This window comes from Sapajus apella, unplaced genomic scaffold (assembly GCF_009761245.1).
Source record: "Sapajus apella isolate SASKATOON/1434 unplaced genomic scaffold, GSC_monkey_1.0 scaffold79, whole genome shotgun sequence".
NCBI lineage: Eukaryota > Metazoa > Chordata > Mammalia > Primates > Cebidae > Sapajus > Sapajus apella.
In genome coordinates this window covers 5,144,038-5,163,586 of record NW_022437019.1, presented here as the reverse complement: position 1 = coordinate 5,163,586, position 19,549 = coordinate 5,144,038, and the positions used below count along the sequence as shown (strand labels likewise).

The window sequence follows — 19,549 nt, the reverse complement described above, 5'->3', positions numbered from 1 at the left end:
CTTCTTCTTCTTCTTCTTCTTCTTCTTCTTCTTCTTTCTTCTTCTTCCTTTCTCCTTCTTCTTTCTTCTTCTTCCATTTTACTTTTCCTGTTCTTTACTTGCCAAGCTTCTCATCTGCCTTGTCTAATTTTCCATACAAATTAGTGGCATGATAGTATCTGTTTTAGTATCAGCTTCCACTTACTATTTAAATACTCTCTTTCTAAGGAGACATGGTGTGGAGTCCTAATATGTTTGCAACAATCAGGAGGGGGCTCCAAGTTGGGGGAGAACAATTGTTGTAAGAAACAGCTAACAGACAAACTGCTTGTACAACATCCTGTTCCCAAACACCTCTTTCTGCATGTAGTCCCAGAGAACGACTCTACTTGCACCTAGCCTCTCCAGCATAACCCTATAAAACAGCTCTCCAGGCCCTGCCTCTTGGCAGACAGCTTTCTCTCTGCTGTGCTGCCCGTTGCTCTCTTACAGCCTATCTTCACATTTCTTCTAGTCAATCTACCTTTCTTTATGCACGACTGTCTTGGTAAACTCTTTTACCAGCCACAACAGTGACCCCAGCCAATCACACCCATGACACAGAGGACACAACTGTTTGAGTTAGTACTATAAGCCAAAACAAAATTGGAATTTTCTACTTATAAAATTTAAACTTGGATGAGGAAAACAGATTATGAGTAAAAGTCAAATATGTCATTGCCACTATGTTTTAAGGAGAAAAATGGTTTTTTAAGCAAACACTTAGAGTCTATTTGCCCAATTAAAATTGCTCTATTGTTTTTAGATTTGAATGCTTCGGGCGGAATCAAAATTATTTTAAATTTCATTTATTTTCTGTGTTCTCCTATAGCTTGCTCATCAGTAATATTCTTTGACAGTCTTTATTTTTCATTCTAATTCCCATTAGTTTTGTGTTTGTTTTTCTCTCTCATTTGTATCACCATCTCCATTTTGTTTAAACTTCTTGGCATCTGTTGCGATAATTGCACTACAATCATAATCTGTGTTGTAATAATTATTTGATAGGTATTTCTTCATGGATATTTATGTTAGAAATGCTTAGGATCCAAACAAAATGAGCAGCCGCACCTATTGTAGAACCTCTCCTGTGATCTCTCTGATTTAGTGGTGAGAGAAATATGGGCTGGCTTAATTAACTGAAAGAGAGGGCAAGGGAGGCAGAATGTCATGTGACCTGAATTTAAAGAAACTCTGTTATTTAAATCACACAGCTAGCAAATGCATATGGGGAAAATATGTATCATTCTATCATCATCAACAGATTTATGGTGGATCCCTAGAAGGACTAAGAAGTGATATAATATCATGAAAATGTTATTTACATGTATTTTTTTAATATACCATGACCAACAGCCTATCTGCCCAGGTACTTGTTTTTTCTTCTTAAAAAATGTTACAGGGAAATGGATTGATTCATCATAAGTGGATGAGTGGCTTCATCATGACAAATTTGAGTATTCTCACCATAAAGTAATCACCAGGTTTTCTTCCTAGATTTTGTACAAGGATTAAATGATACTTGTAAAACTCTTAGAACAGTGCCAAGAACATGATAAGAATCAAATATATACTTGTTATTATTACTAATTCATATTTATATCAAAATATACTAGGTCATGTGAAAGATCCAGAAAGATATAGAATTGGCCCTGCCCTCAAGATGTTCTGAATCAAGTTGGGAAATAAAATATAGTATAAAACGCAGAGTACTTGTCAGCAAGTAATTAAGTGCTAAATGATATGGCAGAAAGTATAAATACTGGGGTAGATCAGAAGTAGAAATATGCATTAGCGATGATGTCATTATGGAAGACAGTTGTCCCTAAAACAAATATTTTCAGGAGTTCTAAATTATATACTCAATAACAAAAAACTTATATTCTCCTATTTAATGTATCCCATTATGCCTGCCATGATGTACCTTTTGTTCCCCCCATTTCTTCATCTTCTAAATCCAACCAGTCATTCAAGACTATTATAGTATAGTGTAATAATTTCTCCCACCCCATAGCCATGAAGTTGATCTTCATAAGATATAAATCACTTTCCTCACAAATTTGTAATAAAATTGAAACCCCTCTCTCATCTTCCTCACAAATTTAGAGTAAAATCTAAACCCCTACAGAATCTCACCCCTGGCTGTCTTTCCAGCATCGTCTCTCTGTGCACACTCCTTTGCTCACCTGGCTGGAGTCTTTTTAATCACTTTTGAGAACAAGTCAAATTCTTCTCTGTGCCAAGGACAGTTGCATTATCTGTCCCTTTGCCTGGAAAGCTCCATTTCTCTCATTTTCTCTTAATGTATTTATTAGCTAGAACATCACAGCAATCCTCCAGGCCTCCCTAAACTCCCTACCTCACCCAACCATTCATATTCTGTATTTTAGCTGTATGTTTTCGTCATCACAGAACTTATTACATTTTGAAGTAATACATTTGTTTTTTTTTTCAAGAATTTTTTTTTTGTTAGCTATTGGTTTCTTTCCTCTAGGAGAATATAAGTTTCCTGAAGATAGGAAACACATCTGTCTCATTTAACATTGCATCACAGAACCACAATAAATGTTTATTTTAAAAATGAACAAATCATTCATCTCAATCTTTTCTCTGATTTATTTCTGTGTTCTGTGTCTCTGTATTTGTGAAGCAGGATTATCCCTAATCATTGATCACATGTTGAACTTGTCTTCCTTTTATCACTTTGCTGATGTTTGCTCTGTTTTCCTAATCTTCTGAAAATTTTATTCATACTTATATTTCCTCCATGAAAACTCTTAATTTTAATAAATGTGAACTAGTTCTGCCTCTTTTATTATACCCCTTGTAATATGTTGTTTTTCCCTTATGGCACTTAAATTTTTCCCTTGTAATACAGTTCTCTCAGCACTTATGTTGTATCTAGGAGCTTTGCTATCGCTTTTTTTTTTTTTTTTTCCCTGAGACAGAGTTTCGCTCTTGTTACCCAAGCTGGAGTGCAATGGCATGATCTTGGCTCACTGCAACCTCTGCCTCCTGGGTTCAAGCAATTCTTCTGCCTCAGCCTCCCAAGTAGCTGGGACTACAGGCGCACGCCACCGTGCCCAGCTAACTTTTGTATTTTTAGTAGAGACGGGGTTTCACCATGTTGACCAGGATGGTCTCGATCTCTTGACCTCGTGATCCATCCGCCTCGGCCTCACAAAGTGCCGGGATTATAGGCGTGAGCCACCGCGCCCGGCCTGCTATCACTTTTTTAGTATCAGTTAGGGTTCTTTAGTTAAAAATAATAGAAACAATCTATGGCTAATTTAAAAGGGAGGAGGGAAGGAGGGAGAGAAGAAAGGAGGGATGGAGGAGGGAGAGAAAAAAAAAATACAACCTCTATGGAAAACAGTATGGAGATTCCTCAGAGAACTCAAATTAGATCTGCCAGTTGATCCAGCAATGGCACTACTGTGTATTTACTCAAAGGAAAAGAAGTCACGATTAAAGGAAACTAACACCTGTACTCAGCACAAGTCACAATTGCAAACATATGGAATCAGCCTAAGTGCCCATCAATCTATGAGTGGATAAAGAAAATGTGATATATATATTCTATACACACACACACACACACCATAAAATACTACTCAGGCATAGAAATGTAATGTCTTTTACAACAACTTGGTTGGAATTGGAGGCCATTATCCTAAGTGAAGTAAATGAGACACAGAAAACCAAATACCACATGCTCTCATTTGTAAGTGGGAGCTAAGCTGTGGGTATGTCAAGGCATACAGAGTGACATAGTGGATGCTGGAGATACAGTGCATGTGGAGCAGCGGTGGGTGTAGGGTAAGAGATGAAAAACTACCTATGGGGTACAATTTACGCTATTCGAGTGACGGGCACACCAAAAGATTAGACTTTAACCACTGTCCAATTCATCCATGTAACAAAAAACCACTTATTCCTCTAAAGCTACTGAAATTTAAAAAATACAACAAAATATATGGGGCAGCTCATGGAATGGATGAAAAAGTAGAACACCCAGACTTCAAGAAAGAGAGAAATAGAAAAACTCCTCAGATATCAGGATCTAAAACAAAGGAAGAAAAGCATCAAGATCCCAATGGCAGAATAAATGAATGCCAACAGTTTTCTATCCTTACTTCATTTTACTTAGGACTAAAATTCATGAGATAGATTTTGGTTGACCTAATTTGGGTTCTTTGCCATCCCTTTGTCAGTACCTCAAATAAGTGTCCTACTAAAATTATAGCAAAATGAAGGAAATGTGATGAGGTCAGTTGCTTACAGAAGATGGAGAGATGGCTCTGGGTGGGCCAACACAACACGTTTCTCCTATAATAAGGTTCAGTTAGAGGAGAATAAACCACTTGTTCTGAAAAGTTAATGGGACATAGTAAAATATACTATATGAATAATAGTACATGTTTGTTACATTGATGGCTGAAATCATAAAAATAATTTTTTTTAATTTTAAATGTGTAATTGTTGGACTATTTTGGGGGTTTTAGACTGAGAAGCAGTTGTTTTTTTAGTTGGCTGCTATAATATGACTATAGATTCATGGATGATTAGTGATAGCACTTAAATTCAGCATAATATGACGTTTTATAAGTATAGAGGGATACAGCATAATTTCTATGTGTAATATTGACATTCAGGGGTTCAGGGCACCCTTAGCTTCCCTGAGAGAACATTTTCTCCAGGCTCTTGGTCTCCTGCCCTCTCAAGAATGAAAGAGGGGACTACCGCGCTGTGTGCAGTAAAGGTGCAGTAAAGCACTCAATGGTATTTGTAGAAAGTGATTTATTTAGAGAGACAAACAGGAGAAGGAGAGAGAAACAGCTAACACTCACACTTAGTGAGAGAATGCAGAAAGATGGAATCCAGGAGAGGAAAGCAGCTTCCACACTGAGTGGAAGGGAATAGAGAGACATGGAGTTTGGGAGGGGAAGACAGGCTTCCATGGGAGTGTGTGGAAGGGGACTCCAGAGGGGAAATCCAGGAGAGAGAAAGACGGCTTCCATGAAGGGAGTGTTCGTGGAAGGGGATCCAAACATGGAGTCCGAAGGGGTGTGGAAGAAGGGGACTTTGAGCCTGGGAGGAACCCCCACCTTCTCTAAGACCCCAGGCCAATTTAAGGAGTTCCTTAGCACTTCTGCTGGAGTGATTGACTCTTAGTTTCTTCCCACACCCCCAAAATTCAAACATAAAGCGTTAAACCTCCCAGATGGAGAGAGATGAGAGGGGGGCATGGCACTGGGAAATTCTTGCCCTTAATACTACGTCCCCTTGTGGACCCTGGAAAGAGAACACCTTCCCTCATTCGTATTATCATATACTAGGAAATTACAACAACTGTTTAGCTACCAATCTGATAACCTAAACTGAACTATTTTCAGTTCTATTCAGCAGAACTATGATTTAGTTCATTCAATAATTCTGTTTCTAGGCAAGATATGGTGGCCCATAACTGTAATTCCAGCACCTTGGGGAGCCAAGGTGAGAGGATCACTTGAGGAGTTTGAAACCAGCATGGCAACATAGCGAGACCCTATCACTACAAAATGTGAAAAAAAAAATAGCCTGGCATGGCAACACATGTCTATAGTCCCAGCTACTCAGGAGGATGAGGCAGAAGGATCACTTGAGCCCAGGAGTTGGAGGCTACAGTGAGCTATGTTCACGCCATGGCACTCCAACGCTGGTGAGAGAATAAGACCCTGTCTCTAAAACAAATAGTACTAATAATTATTATATTTTTAGCCCACCAAGTAGGTATTGAAATGCATATAACGCAATCTAATCCAAGTTGATGGAATAGTAGTTTAAATCTACTGCATGAAGTTCATTTATGAGAGGAAAACCTACCTATAGGCTCAGCAATTCTAATTACAGATAGTAAAACACATTATCCACTGTACCCACCACCTGCAGTGGCTAACCTTTTACAGTTCTTTTTTGGTCTGGAGTTTAAGGCAAAAGAGAATTGGATGGGGGCTCTGCAGCTATCAAAGAGAGAAGCAGGCCCATGTGATGACTACTGCTCTGCTCAAAAAGAGAACAAAAATCTGAAGAGTTGGCACCACACTTATATTGTTCCAAAGGTGGGCTTCTCTTCCCTCTTCCGTCTTTGTCAAGAAATTTCGTTTAAAAACTCATTTTACATAGGGAATCATGCCAATACACTTTTCAATCCAGTAAGTGGGTTGATATGCTCAAATGACTTTGTTTCCACACTTTAGATAAAATAGACTTTAATATTTAAACTATACTATGTATTATTTTGTTCCGCTGGCTGTTGCCTATGTTCATTAGATAAAAATAACTTACCTTGTAACATATTTAGGTTTGTCTTCATAGTTCCAAAAGGTAGAAGAGTTTAAAGAAAGAAAGAAAGAACAAATGAAGGAGAGAAGGAGAAAAAGAAAGAAGGAGAAAAGAATACATGGGCATACATATGTGTATGCATATTTATATGAGAGCCTATATATATATCACTCTCTGGACACAAACTGGTCCATTTGCAAACAGCCATCTTATCAGCATCCCAGCTTAGCCAAATCCAAAGAAAAATTTTTTTCTTTGTTCAGTCTTTAAAAAATAAAAGCTGGTTTCGTTTTTTTTTTTTTTTTTTTTTTTTAATTACATATGTTACATATATTCATTTGATTTAGGTCCCAAAAGACATTAAATTGAAACTCTTTAAAATTAGTTTTAGAAAAACTTTTATTAATGAGTTAAAAGTAAGTTGGTTAACATAACTCAGTAAGACTTTCCTAAAGTCCCCAGTGAGCCTGACACCCTGTGTAGCACTGCTCTTCTTGCTCAAAATGTGATTGTAATTTGCAAGTTTAAGTCACTCCTCTTAAACAAGGCATAGAAGTCAAAGTGAGATTTGTCTCCTCACCTTTTCAGTCTTTCTTACATCTTCATGCTCTTCATCTTCCCCTTTCTTGTACACACTTCTCTGGATCTGCAGTTCTGAGGTTCTAACTTGGTTAAATACTGTACTTCCTTCAGCTCCCTGGTTGAGTGACTTTCCTACTGAGAAGACTTCCCTGACCATCTTCTTGTCTCCCAAGTTTAGGGAATTTGTAACCTCCCAAATAATCATGTACATCACCTACCGTCACATTTATCTCATTGCACTATAATTGCATGTTTGCTTATTTTTATCCAGTTACAGTGTAAACTCTGGAAAGGCATAATCTGTAACTACCTTATTCATCATGGCAACTGCATGTAGAGGTCACTCCTTGTATAAGTATTGAATAATAACATTGCTTAGGATTCTCCCTCCAATTCCTCTCACCTTTGCCGCCCTATTCTCAAACAAAATGCAGCAACATCCTTTGTAAAGACAATTCTCAAAACTAAACTGGCCTCATATACAGCAAGAGTCCTCTGTTATTTACTTTTTTTCCTTTTTATACTACCTGAATGTGTCTTAGCCTCTCCACCCTTTCCCCATATTGGGCAAGTTGACTGCTGTAAATAAGATGTTTCTGTTTTATATTCCAGAATGCATAACAACTGAAGCAAAGGCAAGGTAACATTGTTGTAACTCAGCAGTCTTTTTAAAATGTTATTTTTCCCCCTTCACAGGCCCTCAGAACATTGCCTTTAAGGGCTTCGAGGTGAAGATACATTAGATTAGAAATATAGCAGAGAGGGACCCTGAAGCACTTTAAGAAAGCTTGGTCTGCAGGAAATCCTCATCTTGGCTCCAATCATCAGAAAAGTTGATCTCTACCAGAGGTATGTTCATCAACCCACATTTCTTTAAGAATCTTTTTTTAACAAATTTCCTGCATAGGAAAAGGGTTTTATTTTTCTCTTATTTCTAAAATGTAAAAATAAAATTAACTTTCAATATGGGAAAGATCTCAGTAAAGTCTCTCTAAATTGGAATGATTTTATTCAGCAGAAAATGTAGTCGTTTCTATATTGCCTCTTCTTTAGGAATTCCACAGGTGACTTACGGTTTATTCTAAAGAAGGCTGTTTTCAACTATGTAGTCTGCTGACAGCCATTTTGACAAATCTGCGTGCCTCTAGCCACTGCGTCTCTGTGGACACAAAAATTCTGATTTTATCGAAAGAGGTGTCATTCTATTTATGAATACAGAAACAGAAGCATTTTAGGTCTGAGGGAAATGGTCTGAGTAAACAAGTTTCTGTTACTCTTGTCCTATCATCTCCACAAGGGAGATAAACTCGCTGTGACAGAAGGTTAGCCTTTTCGTTTCTTTGTGATTTGCCGACTTTTAGGAAAGCCACACCAGGTTAGCAGTGCTTTTTATAAGTATCTGATTCTTAGATTCCCTATATAAAATTCGGTTGGATTTTATTGTTCGTTTTTGAATTTTTTTCCTCTTCTGAGATGATTCTCAGTAAATTTGCAAATCTCCAGAAGAAGTTACAGATACATGCTACCTAAAAAAGAATTGAGACTTGGATTCAGTTGAAGGTGGCACTGAATTCTCAGGATGAATAACCATTTACAAGGATTGTGGAAGGAGAAACACTAACCAAAGTCAATAGTTCAAGCCTTTATTAAAAAGTTGCAACATGGGAGGTGGCTTAAAGATGTTACAGGATAAATTAAGGAAGGGCATTCAAAGTTCAATTTTTGTTCCAAGAATAGTTCATTGTTCGATTTCTTGGAAGCTATGGGGAAACTTAGGTTGTGTTAATCACAGTGTCTCTCACAGTATCAAGCCATAGTGCTTTGGGTTACAGAAATATTATCAGTATTATCATATTACGTGAATATTTAATCCATTGGCATAATTATAACATTTTATAATAGATAATTTTCTGAAATGATAGATGTACACTATGTTTTCACTATAAACATATGGGTGTATTTCATTCCCACCACTTTCATTCTCACACATAAATGTCTATAGTGTAGATTTCTAAATATTAAATATAAATGTGTCATTGATTCAACACACCTCAATGTAAGCTAATTATCTTGCACTTCATTTATTTTATTTTCCAATTTTGCTGTTCTGTAAATTTTCCAGGATTTATGCCACTATCATTATGTTTTTGATTCCTCATCTTTTTAAAAATCCTGGTTATATAATTAGTCATTTATGCTAATGTATTTACTTCCAGATAAATCTTTTACTCACTCTTTGCAGAGTGCCAACACAGCTTCACCTTCTTCAAGCTTTCATGCTCTCTTTCCTGAGCTAACACATTTTATTCCTAACAGGCCTCCTTCTCTACTTCCCCAAACTGAAACTCAGCCTGTGCTCAAGTAAAATAATTGGATTTCTTAAATAGCATTTCTATTGTTTCTACCAGTTCATAAAATTGTACATGCATCTCATTGCCTTATTTTTAATCTTGAACTGAATGGCATTTTCATCTCTGAAATCCCATACCATCAGTCAATGTGTGGCTTTATACTTTGAAAGTATACAGTTGAATATATCAGGAATGAAATAATTGCAGGGTTTTTTCTGAAAGCATGCAGTTGAATGTATCAGGAATGAAATCATTGCAGTTTTTTTTTTTTTTTTTTTCATTTTCTTTTTGAGAGGGAGTCTCACTCTGTCACGTAGGCTGGAATGCAGTGGCACGATCTTGGCTCACTGCAACCTCTAGCTCCTGGGTTCTAGCCATCCTCCTGCCACAGCCTCTCGAGTAGCTGGGATTATAGGCGTGCACCACCAATCCAGGGTGATTTTTTATTATTAATAGAGACAAGGTTTCACCATGTTGGCCAAGCTGGTCTCGAACTCTTGACCTCAAGTGATCCTCCTGCCCCGGCCTTCCAAAGTTCTAGGGTTACAGGTGTGGGCCACCACACCAGGCCATGATTGCAATTTTAAAAGGACCTGTGCTCCCACAAATTTGTAACTGCCTATTCTATTTATTAATTTGAATTTATAACCTAGTCACAAGGCCTTTCAGTTTTGAGGTTTTGGACATGGGAAAAGAGTGTTAGAAGTTTGGAAGCAATATAGGGTAAATTACTAGTTAAAAAGCAGCCCCTTCCCACACAAAATACAACTTTTCTGTCCAAAAATTTGACATATGGTAGTGTGATGAAAGGGACATAGGAGAACAGATTTCAGGTAATTTAACATTGATAAAATAAGTAACAATACTCTTTTTCTCTTTTTAATTCAAAGTATAAACTTTCTTAGTGGGTCACTTTCCTAAAGGGAATAAAGCTGCCTACTTATACAGTTTCATTGCTGGCCTGAGGGCATTTTAGTTTATTTCAACCAATTAAAATAACAATTACTGCAGGAGGTGCTTATGGGAGTACATTCTGCTGGTTGAGTCCCCACCACTCCTGGTATGATTAAAACTCCTCAACTTCAAGTTTTCATATTGTAATGACTACTTCTACTTCAAAAAAGTACTTGTACAGTAATTTGGAAGAGCACATTCTATTTATTCCCTTCATTTTCAAATTTTGTTCTTAATGTTTTACAGATTCTTTTCTACAATGTTATAGCCTGGGCTTCACCTCTTCTTACTCTTCTTGGAAAGTTTGTACCTACTAAATGATTATATAAAAGCTAGTACCACTGTTAAATAAAATTTATAATGAGCTAAAGTCAGTAACCAAAAACTAAACTAAAATAAAATGTATAAGAGATCACCGTTTGGGGCTGAACTGCACTAGGTCCAACAGACCAAACAGAAACAGAATCACTCAGAGTAAACTTCCACGTAACCAATCCAAAACTAAATGGCTTACCTAACATTCCCGGAAATGAGAGGAGAGATAATAGCCAAATTCCTCAACAGGCCAGTTTTAGCTGTTATGATAAGTCCCTTCTACTTTAACCTTTGCAAGGGAAATAACTTTGAAAACCCAAAAAGCTTTTTGTCCCTCTCTTTCTGCTTTTCTCAGCCCTTTTCTCTCTCTAAAGCCAACCTCTTCTGTTCAGCTCATTGAAACACTCTTTCTGTTTTGTTAGGATGAGGTGTTGCCCGATTCTAGAGTGGCAAATTAAAGCCAATTAAGATCTTTAAAGTAAATGTGTTGTAATTTTGTCTTTTGCCGCCATGCTTGTGTTCCATTTTATTGAGTTTGTTGAAATATTTCCATAATAGATTTCTAGTGTAAGCTGCTTTATTGCTGACAGCAAAATGATGATTCCCAGCATCCTAACTTGACATATGAAAAATCTTAATGATAATGCTGATTAACATATCTTTTGCATTTAAATCACTACGTTTTTTAAGAGGAGAAAATTGTACATTTGGTGGGTTGTTTGCATAGTCAAATAAACATACATCAGGATGTGCAATCTAATAATTAGGTACATTTGTCTGTTTGTGACACCGCTGGGAAATACTTTGAATGAAGACTTTAGGGGCAAAATACTCCCACTTGAATTGTCATTTCAAAAAGCATGACCTCCCATAGAAATATGAGTGCTTATGCCTAAACATAGGAAGCATATGCCTAGTGCGTGGTTACTTCAGCCACATGTATTTATGAAAAACCTTTTTTGCAATAATATATAATTTACATTTTATGGATTTGTTTGCCTTATGTGTCATCATATTAGGCAAGTTTCTATTTTATTTAGAGAAAAAAGAATTATTGGACTAAGGCATACCTAAATTCATCCTAAGAATTTAGGTATTTAGAAAATATTTAGCATTTTAAAGTACTTGTACTGACCAAAGTTCAAAGAAAGGCAGGCTGAAAAACACAAGATGTTTCAGTGTGACATGACTGTTTACACAAAAACATGGCAGTTCAGATATGGAGGTTCCCAGCGAATACTCTACTCAGGATTAAGCAAAGTTAGTTTTGCTTTTTGGAGGACTGTTTGTTTTTGGTGAAAATTTCAAAGTGACCATAATATTTGCTTTTTTCTAAAAAATGTAGTCCAAAAATGTTACATAATATAAGATTATTTTGAATAAATGAAAGACCACATTCACATAACTTTTATTACAGTACATTGTTATAATTTTTCTACCTCATTATAACTTAATATTGATAATTTCTTACTGTGCCTAAATTGTAAATTAAACTTTATCACAGGTATTTTTGTATAGGAAAAAACACAATATATATATAGGGTTTGGTATTATCTGCAGTTTCAGACATCCACTGTATGTTTTGAAATGTATTGCCTGCAAATAAGAAGAAGCTGCTATAGCCAATTCTTGAATCATTAATTAAAGCTAATTGCATAACATTAATTCAATAAAAATGTTTAAAAGCAGGTTATGGAGGTAGAATGCGAAACAGTTAATGCCCAAAGTTTGTTACATATTTAGAGTGAAAAACAAGTACTGCCTAAAAAGCTATTATGTAATAAACATGCAGTGTTTACTGTATGACCTATAAATGGCTAGCTAAAAATGTAGGTAAGTTACCTGTCTAAAATGCAAATTCTAAGTCCTTACAGACTTCATCCTATGGAATTAGACTCTCCAAGTATGGAGTGTAAGAATTCAAATTTTTACAAGATCTAAGTTAAAATTATGCACAATAACATTTGATAGCTAACCTGCACCTTTATAACTTCTAGAAAGTTTTAGACAGGCATTCAGAGGCAGAAAACTCAAGTTACTACCTTTCACTACAAGCAGAAAATGTTGGTATTCAATAATGCTGACTGAAGGAAAGTAAACTTACTTTGATTTGCTCCCATGTAGAACTATTCTACTTGGTATAGTACTCTCCACTAAAATGAGAACAGCAACAGCAACAAAAAGAAAAAAGATAAAACAGAAACATAACTGTTGTTATATACATATGCATTTATTCTGTAGTTATCTATGGAGTGACTAAACTGCACATAATGACTTCTTAATATTACAGTTACATTATTGGAGGTGAAATGACTAGTATTTTATAGTATTTTGTTAAGAATAATGCTTGACAGTAATTCATTCAATAAACATATTCAGTCCTTTATTTTCTTGATAGTTTGTGCTAAAATATTGTTTTCATGGATTCTTCTGGAAAATCACTTCAGTAATTACCTTTTCTGAAGTAAGGAACTCAAGAGACTATTTTGGATGTATTGGGATAATGGAATGAAAATATAATTTGAAAATTACTTCGTAATTTAAATCTTATTTACCTATAAAATATGTAAAGCCATTTGTTGGTTACTTCACTTTCTTTTAAATAAGAATTAAATCAAGACTTAGCAGAAGCTATTTTTAACTGTGAATTTCCTAAGTAATTGTAATTTCATAGATGTAGTCTCTTGATGTACAACTTCATGGTTTTAATCATTAGAAATAATAGTTGATATTTGTAAAATAGCTAAAGACATACATGATGGCAATTATGTATGAAAATTATCTCTTGGAATACAATATTTATGATCATGTTATTTTTCTTTTAAAAAGTCTAACTTAATACCATATGTAGAGATCCACCTTTTAACTTATTAAAATTAAATTGATTTTATTTGATTATATAATAAATAAAACCTTTTGATACTACAAATGCTTAGAGCTAACCAAGCACAAGCTCTGTATATTGGAGGTGTTTTTCCCACAAATGCTTATAATAAACACTTTAAGCTTATATTATCATACTTATAATAAATCAATCACTTTAAAGTGTTTGAATACTTTACTTGAAGCTCAGTATATCTGTGCTGTGACTAAATAAGCAGGTTATTATCAAATAGAACAAACTCTGTAAAAATCAGATAACTATAAAAGCAAGTGAAAACCTGGAACTGATTGAAAAGAAATTACCAAGAAGTAGTTATGAACCTACTGGCAGGGTGAACCTAAATTTGTAAGACCTATTTGTGGATATCACACAGAATACCTAGACCTGATGTTATATACCTTTCATTTAATCATAGAAAATATACTGAATCAAAATTAAAATGAAACACTCAAGGATAAAATTACTGAAAAAATTTAAAAGGCAAATAGGAATTACCTAGAAATAGTACAATAGAGTTTTATATGATATGATCATAATAGCTGTATTAGTAAGACATGAAGCATCTTAACTAATAGTCCAAACATTAGGACAAATTGTTCGACGTTAGAATTACCAACCTATTGATTGAGTTTTTTCCACTTTTCAACAAATTATATTGTGGATTTTTAAGTTTTACTTTTTTGGAAGAATTTGTCTATTGGTATTTGCATAAAGTTAAAGAAGAAGAAATTTTCATGAAGCATTCAGGACTATCAGGATATGTATGCAAGGGTCTATTGCAGTGGAGTTTTGCAGTAGTGGGAGAGAGATTGGGTTTAACTCTAGATACACCTAGAAATAATGGGGATTTATAGCCAAGGAGTACAAGGGGAGGTGGGGACTGGTAGATGGAAAATGACTGTGAGGGCAGGGTAATTTTCTGCTAAACTGACCTAACAGCATTCTTGCTCAAAGATGGCCAGGGTGGTCAGATATTAACTAGGGGATAGTGAGGGATGAGAGATTTGATCAAATATCAAGAAATATCAGACATCCGGGGTTTGTGGGGTGGGGATTCTGAGTTAGGTTGCTTGCTGAAACTGGACTCTACAAGACCATTTAAGTACAGTGAAAGAGCGTGGTGGGGTGGATAGACAAGAGAATCTCTGGTAAACTGGAGAGCAAAAACTTCACCTCGAGGAAGCAACAACTACTTAGCTAAATTTGCCATGTAGATGTTCTGGTCTAATGCTGTGGATTTTCCCGTTTTTCAAGAGAGATTCCAAATCTAAATCACTACTTCTCAAGATTTCTTAAAATATTAGCATAGTAAACCAAGCCTTTTGCTTTTGTTGTTTTCGAAACAGAGCCTGGGCTGAAGTGCAGAGGTGTGATCTTGGCTCACTGCAACTTCTGCCTCCTGGGTTCAAGCAGTTCTCCTGCTTCAGCTTCCTGAATAGCTGGAATTACAGGCATATGCTACTACCTGGCTTATTTATTTTTTTTCTTTTAGTAGAGATGAGGTTTTACCATGTTGGTCAGGCTGGTCTCAAACTCTGGTCCTCAAGTGATCCACCCACCTTGGCCCTCCCAAAGTGCTGGGATTATAAGTGTGAGCCACTGCACCTGGCCCAAGCCTTTTGAAACTGTTTAAAACAGTGCTCCCCAAACTTTTGGCTCCAGGGTCCAGTCTCATGAAAGAAATTTTTCCAAGGACCAGGAGAGGGGGTATGGTTTTGGGATGACGATTCAAGCACATTACACTTATTGTGTGCTTTATTTATATTAACATTACGTTGTAATATCTAATGAAACAATTATATAACTCACCACAATGTAGAGTCAGTGGGAGCCCCAAGCTTCTTTTCCTGCATCTAGACAGTCCCCATCTGTGAGTGACTAGAGGCAGGGACAGATCATCAGGCATTAGATTCTCATAAGAAGCATGCAACCTAGGTCCTTCACATGCACAGTTCACAGTAGGGTTTGTACTCCTATGAGAATCTAATGCTGCTGATCTGACAGGAGGTAGAACTCAGGTGGTAATGTCCGTGATGGGAAGCGGCTGTAAATACAAATGAAGCTTCACTCACCTACTCCTCACCTCCTGCTCTGCAGCCTGGTTCCATTGCTTAGGGGTTGGGGACTCCTGGTTTAAAATATTTGCCAGCAAAATACCTCTGGGCTGTTATTTGGGGTGCACCCTAAATACAGGTGCAGGGCAAATTATGGTGCAGGGCACCCTAATACAACCTAAGGTTTTCCTTTCCCAAAGTCTCCTTCTTTGTTTTAGAATGTTTTGTTCCCTGTTACAGATGAAGAAAATGTAAGATAAAGTTGCATATTAGCCTCACAAATTAGTAATAGACTGAAAAGAAAGCTACAGGAATTCAAAAATTCTGGCTGTCCTTTAAGTTATTGAATCTGCTATTCTCTGTAATTAGGAGGTGGCGTTAATCATTAATTAGAAAACAAACCCTAAGTGAGCCATGTGAGGTATCTCCATGGTACCACCGCTGGCCCAATCTCAACCAGATTGAGGGATATGGGAATCTATGAGCCGATTTAGTGCACAACTGTGCAAGTCTGATTTAGGCAACTGATACTGTATCTATGTAAAAATCAACAAAAACACATTATTTTCTGTGCATCCTCACATCTCCTCTTTCATCCTTTCCTTTTAAATCTTTGGTGATACATTTCTGATTGAATGCGGAAGTCAACCTATGGTACTCCGGAGTGAAATAGCTTCTCTACCTGTAACATCAAACATTGAAACAAAAGAGCAGTGGTAGTGAGTTCATTGAGATTCACTGAAAAGTGCTGCTTGCCTGCAGAGCGGGTGAAGGTTTCCTGCCAGCTTCTCATTTAGGGAAAAACCTCTTGGTTTACGCCTCAAAAACTGTACAAGCCTCTAAAGAGTGGTAGTGAAAACTAGATACATTTTTTTTTTTTTTGCCTATGGAGATAGTTGTTAAGTTATACAATGGAATAAGGATCAGAGAATTAATGAGGAAAGAAAAAGAGAGCTGTGATGGACTTAACAGTCTGGGTCTTTCTCTAACAAGCTGTCTGCATGTTTTTTGCCCATCTGCTGGGGAGTTTGAAATACCACCTTGCTGGAGAAGTGCATAAAGAGTGTGTTGCCACTTGTCTCCTCCTTAGAAGCCAGTTTTACCTTAAATTTGAGTGGAAATATTTGCACCTGTTCCTGTAACATGATACAGTTGTTTCAGATCACTGCATCAAATCCTGAGAAAATGATGATGTGGGCAATGGGGGATTATCTGAATGTACTCAGGGAAAAGATAATGGATTTGGGTAGAATTTGTGAATTTAAAAGGTTGGGAAACACAAGCAAATTTTATTTGCTTAGATTGATTTTCTTATTTTAAGGTGACAAAAAGTATAATTTAAAAATATTTTCATTGTCATCACTGTAAACGGCTAAACTTCCTCTGTGCCCAACACAGGAATGGCTTATCACACATGGTCTCATCTACTTTTTCTCAGTCTGGGAAAGATACTGTCATTATGTCCATTTTACAGATGCTTAAAATGGCTTACTATCACCCAGTTAACAATTGGTGGCCCAGGACTTGAATTCAGTCTCCTCTGACTCCATAGTTAACTTTTTTTTATGTTTTGTTTTTGAGACGGAGTCTCGCTCTGTCACCCAGGTCGGAGTGCAGTAGCGTGATCTCAGCTTACTGCAACCTCCACCTGGCGGGTTCAAGCAATTCTCCTGCCTCAGCCTCCTGAATGGCTGAGATTACAGGTGTGCGCCACCACACGGGGCTGATTTTTGTATTTTTAGTAGAGATGGGGTTTCACCATACTGGTCAGGCTGGTCTCAAACTCCAGACCTCATGATCCATCCACCTTGGCCTCGCAGAGTGCTGGGATTACAGTTGTGAGCCACCACACCTGGCCAGTTAACTCTTAAGGAACAACAAAGTAGTAGCAACTGTTTGTATTGCATTCATTCTGATCCGGAACTGTTCTAAGCACTGCACTATATATTAACTGTTTAATCATCACAGCCACCCTCCGAAACGGGCTTTATTATGATTATCCTTATTTTACAAAGGAAGAAACTGAGTCACAAAACGCTAAGCAATTGGCCCAATTGCCTCCAATAATTTATTAACATGATGTGTAATACACAAACTAAAATTGGTCTTTCTGAAAAAACGTTAGGGGATGCTATTTCCAACAAACAATGGCCAGAGAAAATAATTTTTCCCCTTTCACTCCAGTAACACGATTAATTTATTCATTATCAACGTTTCTTGCTTTGCAAATGTGGAGCGTGGAGACAGTTACTTTAGTCAAGCCCTTGTCAAAGTACAGCATAATTTAAGGGTAAGTTACCATCACCATCCTTAAGTCCTAAACAAGATTCTCTTACCATTTGTCGTTTTGTCCTTCTGGTGCTGTTGGTTTCTGTTCTGGTCTTAAAGCCATCTGTTAGTCCAGCTGTAGGGACAGAGTACCTCTTACATCCAACGATGTATACAAAGTTGATAGAATGATTACTAACAAATTTCAGAAACTTTTTTTTATTGTTCAAATTCAATAGGGTTAAAAAGCAAGCTTCCACTTTCTAGAAGACTGCAGAGTAAGAAATAAATGATCCGAAGAATGCAGATCTCATGATATCTGATCGAATAGCTTGAAGTCTATAGATCCCTTTTCATGAAAATAAATAAGTCAGCTGAAGGCTAGAACCAGAGTGACAAATGTAGTACAGCGATGGAATTGTGTCCTTTCCCCCTACTTAAAAATAATGATAGGTTCTTCTGGAACCTGCTTAAGTAAGTGACACATGGAGAGATGGATTGCGACGCTGTGACATATGGTGCTCTGGTATTGCAGTTGTATTGTAGAGATTATTACTAGCAGCAAGATTTTATAGTTATTGCCCTGTCAAGCTGGTGTTTTAATCACTATCATCAACACCGCCTTCATGTTTTACCTCATCTTCTCTTCGGCAAGGCAGACCAGTGTGTCATCCAAAGAGAAACTCATTTGTTTGGACCGATTATTTCATTAAGATATATATTTCAGACGGACATGTGAAGGATGACTTTATGAGGCGGGGGAAAATACCATAGGGAATAGAATTTAAGGACTGCAATTATTGATCTGAGAAGGCACAAGACTGGTGAGTTTGCTGAGAATCCCACAAGCCTGCCTTAGAGATGAGGAAGGACTGAGGGTGCAGGTGTTTCCTCTTGTTCCTGAGAGCAATTAGAGATCCAAATGATTTCCACCGTTACCTAATAAGGCAACAAGTGTCACCTGTCGAAGTCGATGCCAGGCGCTATTAATGCAAACAGCTCAGCTTCTTCAGCTCACTAACAGTTTGTATATTTTACAGGCTCAGAGAGGAGAGGCAAAGAATGTAAACTAACACAAGTAAAGGAGAAAATGAAAATGGATTAAACATGGTTTATCATTTGATCTTCAGTTATTTTACTTTATTTTCTAAAATAAAGTAAAATCAACTAGTCCTTTTTATATGAACCAGATCCCACCTTCACCCGACTCCCAAAGTTTTCAAAGGTAACTCTTCTCAGTATGGGTTGTCAGTTTCACATGGTAGAATACACCATAATATTTTCATTTTGTCTGGCATAGAGGGAAACTAGACTATTTCCTCAAACCTTTTTCGGCCTCCCATTTGAAATATAAATCTGGTTGAGAAGCTTTGATGGTGAAAGTTACAGCTGTGGGGCTCTTTTCCCCTTTGTTTGGTACAATTGACCTCTTTCCTAGCACATTAGATTCAGCCTCAAACTTAAATTGCAAGGTGTTGTGAATAACACGCACATCACTTCAGGCTTTGCTGGTAGAGCTGTTCCTTCCCAGTGTCTCAGCACATAGCACCTCCTAAAAAGCCAAGAGAGACAAATTTCTCATTTGTGGAGCACAGCAGGTTAGCCCCTTCCATATGCTCAAGATTTGTGGCTTGTGTCATAGGCAGCCCATTCTCATCTTTCAAGTCCTAACAGTTCAAGAGCCTCAAATCCCTTTGAACCCAGATTAAATGGGTTCTGGAAAACATGCTACTGTGTGTAGGGACTTATTGTTTTCCTGAAGAACAATGCATTCTGATACTTCCTACACTAGCCTTGGA

At 36.9% G+C, this 19,549-nt stretch overlaps 1 long non-coding RNA gene across 1 annotated transcript in view; it reads left to right on the top strand.

Moving 5' to 3' along the window:
* Positions 1–19,549, top strand: part of LOC116533082 — a 714,793-nt gene that overhangs the window by 279,545 nt on the left and 415,699 nt on the right. Inside the window, exon 2 of the long non-coding RNA XR_004261077.1 lies at positions 7,621–7,773. This is a non-coding gene — a long non-coding RNA (uncharacterized LOC116533082). The remainder of the gene's footprint in view (positions 1–7,620; positions 7,774–19,549) is intronic.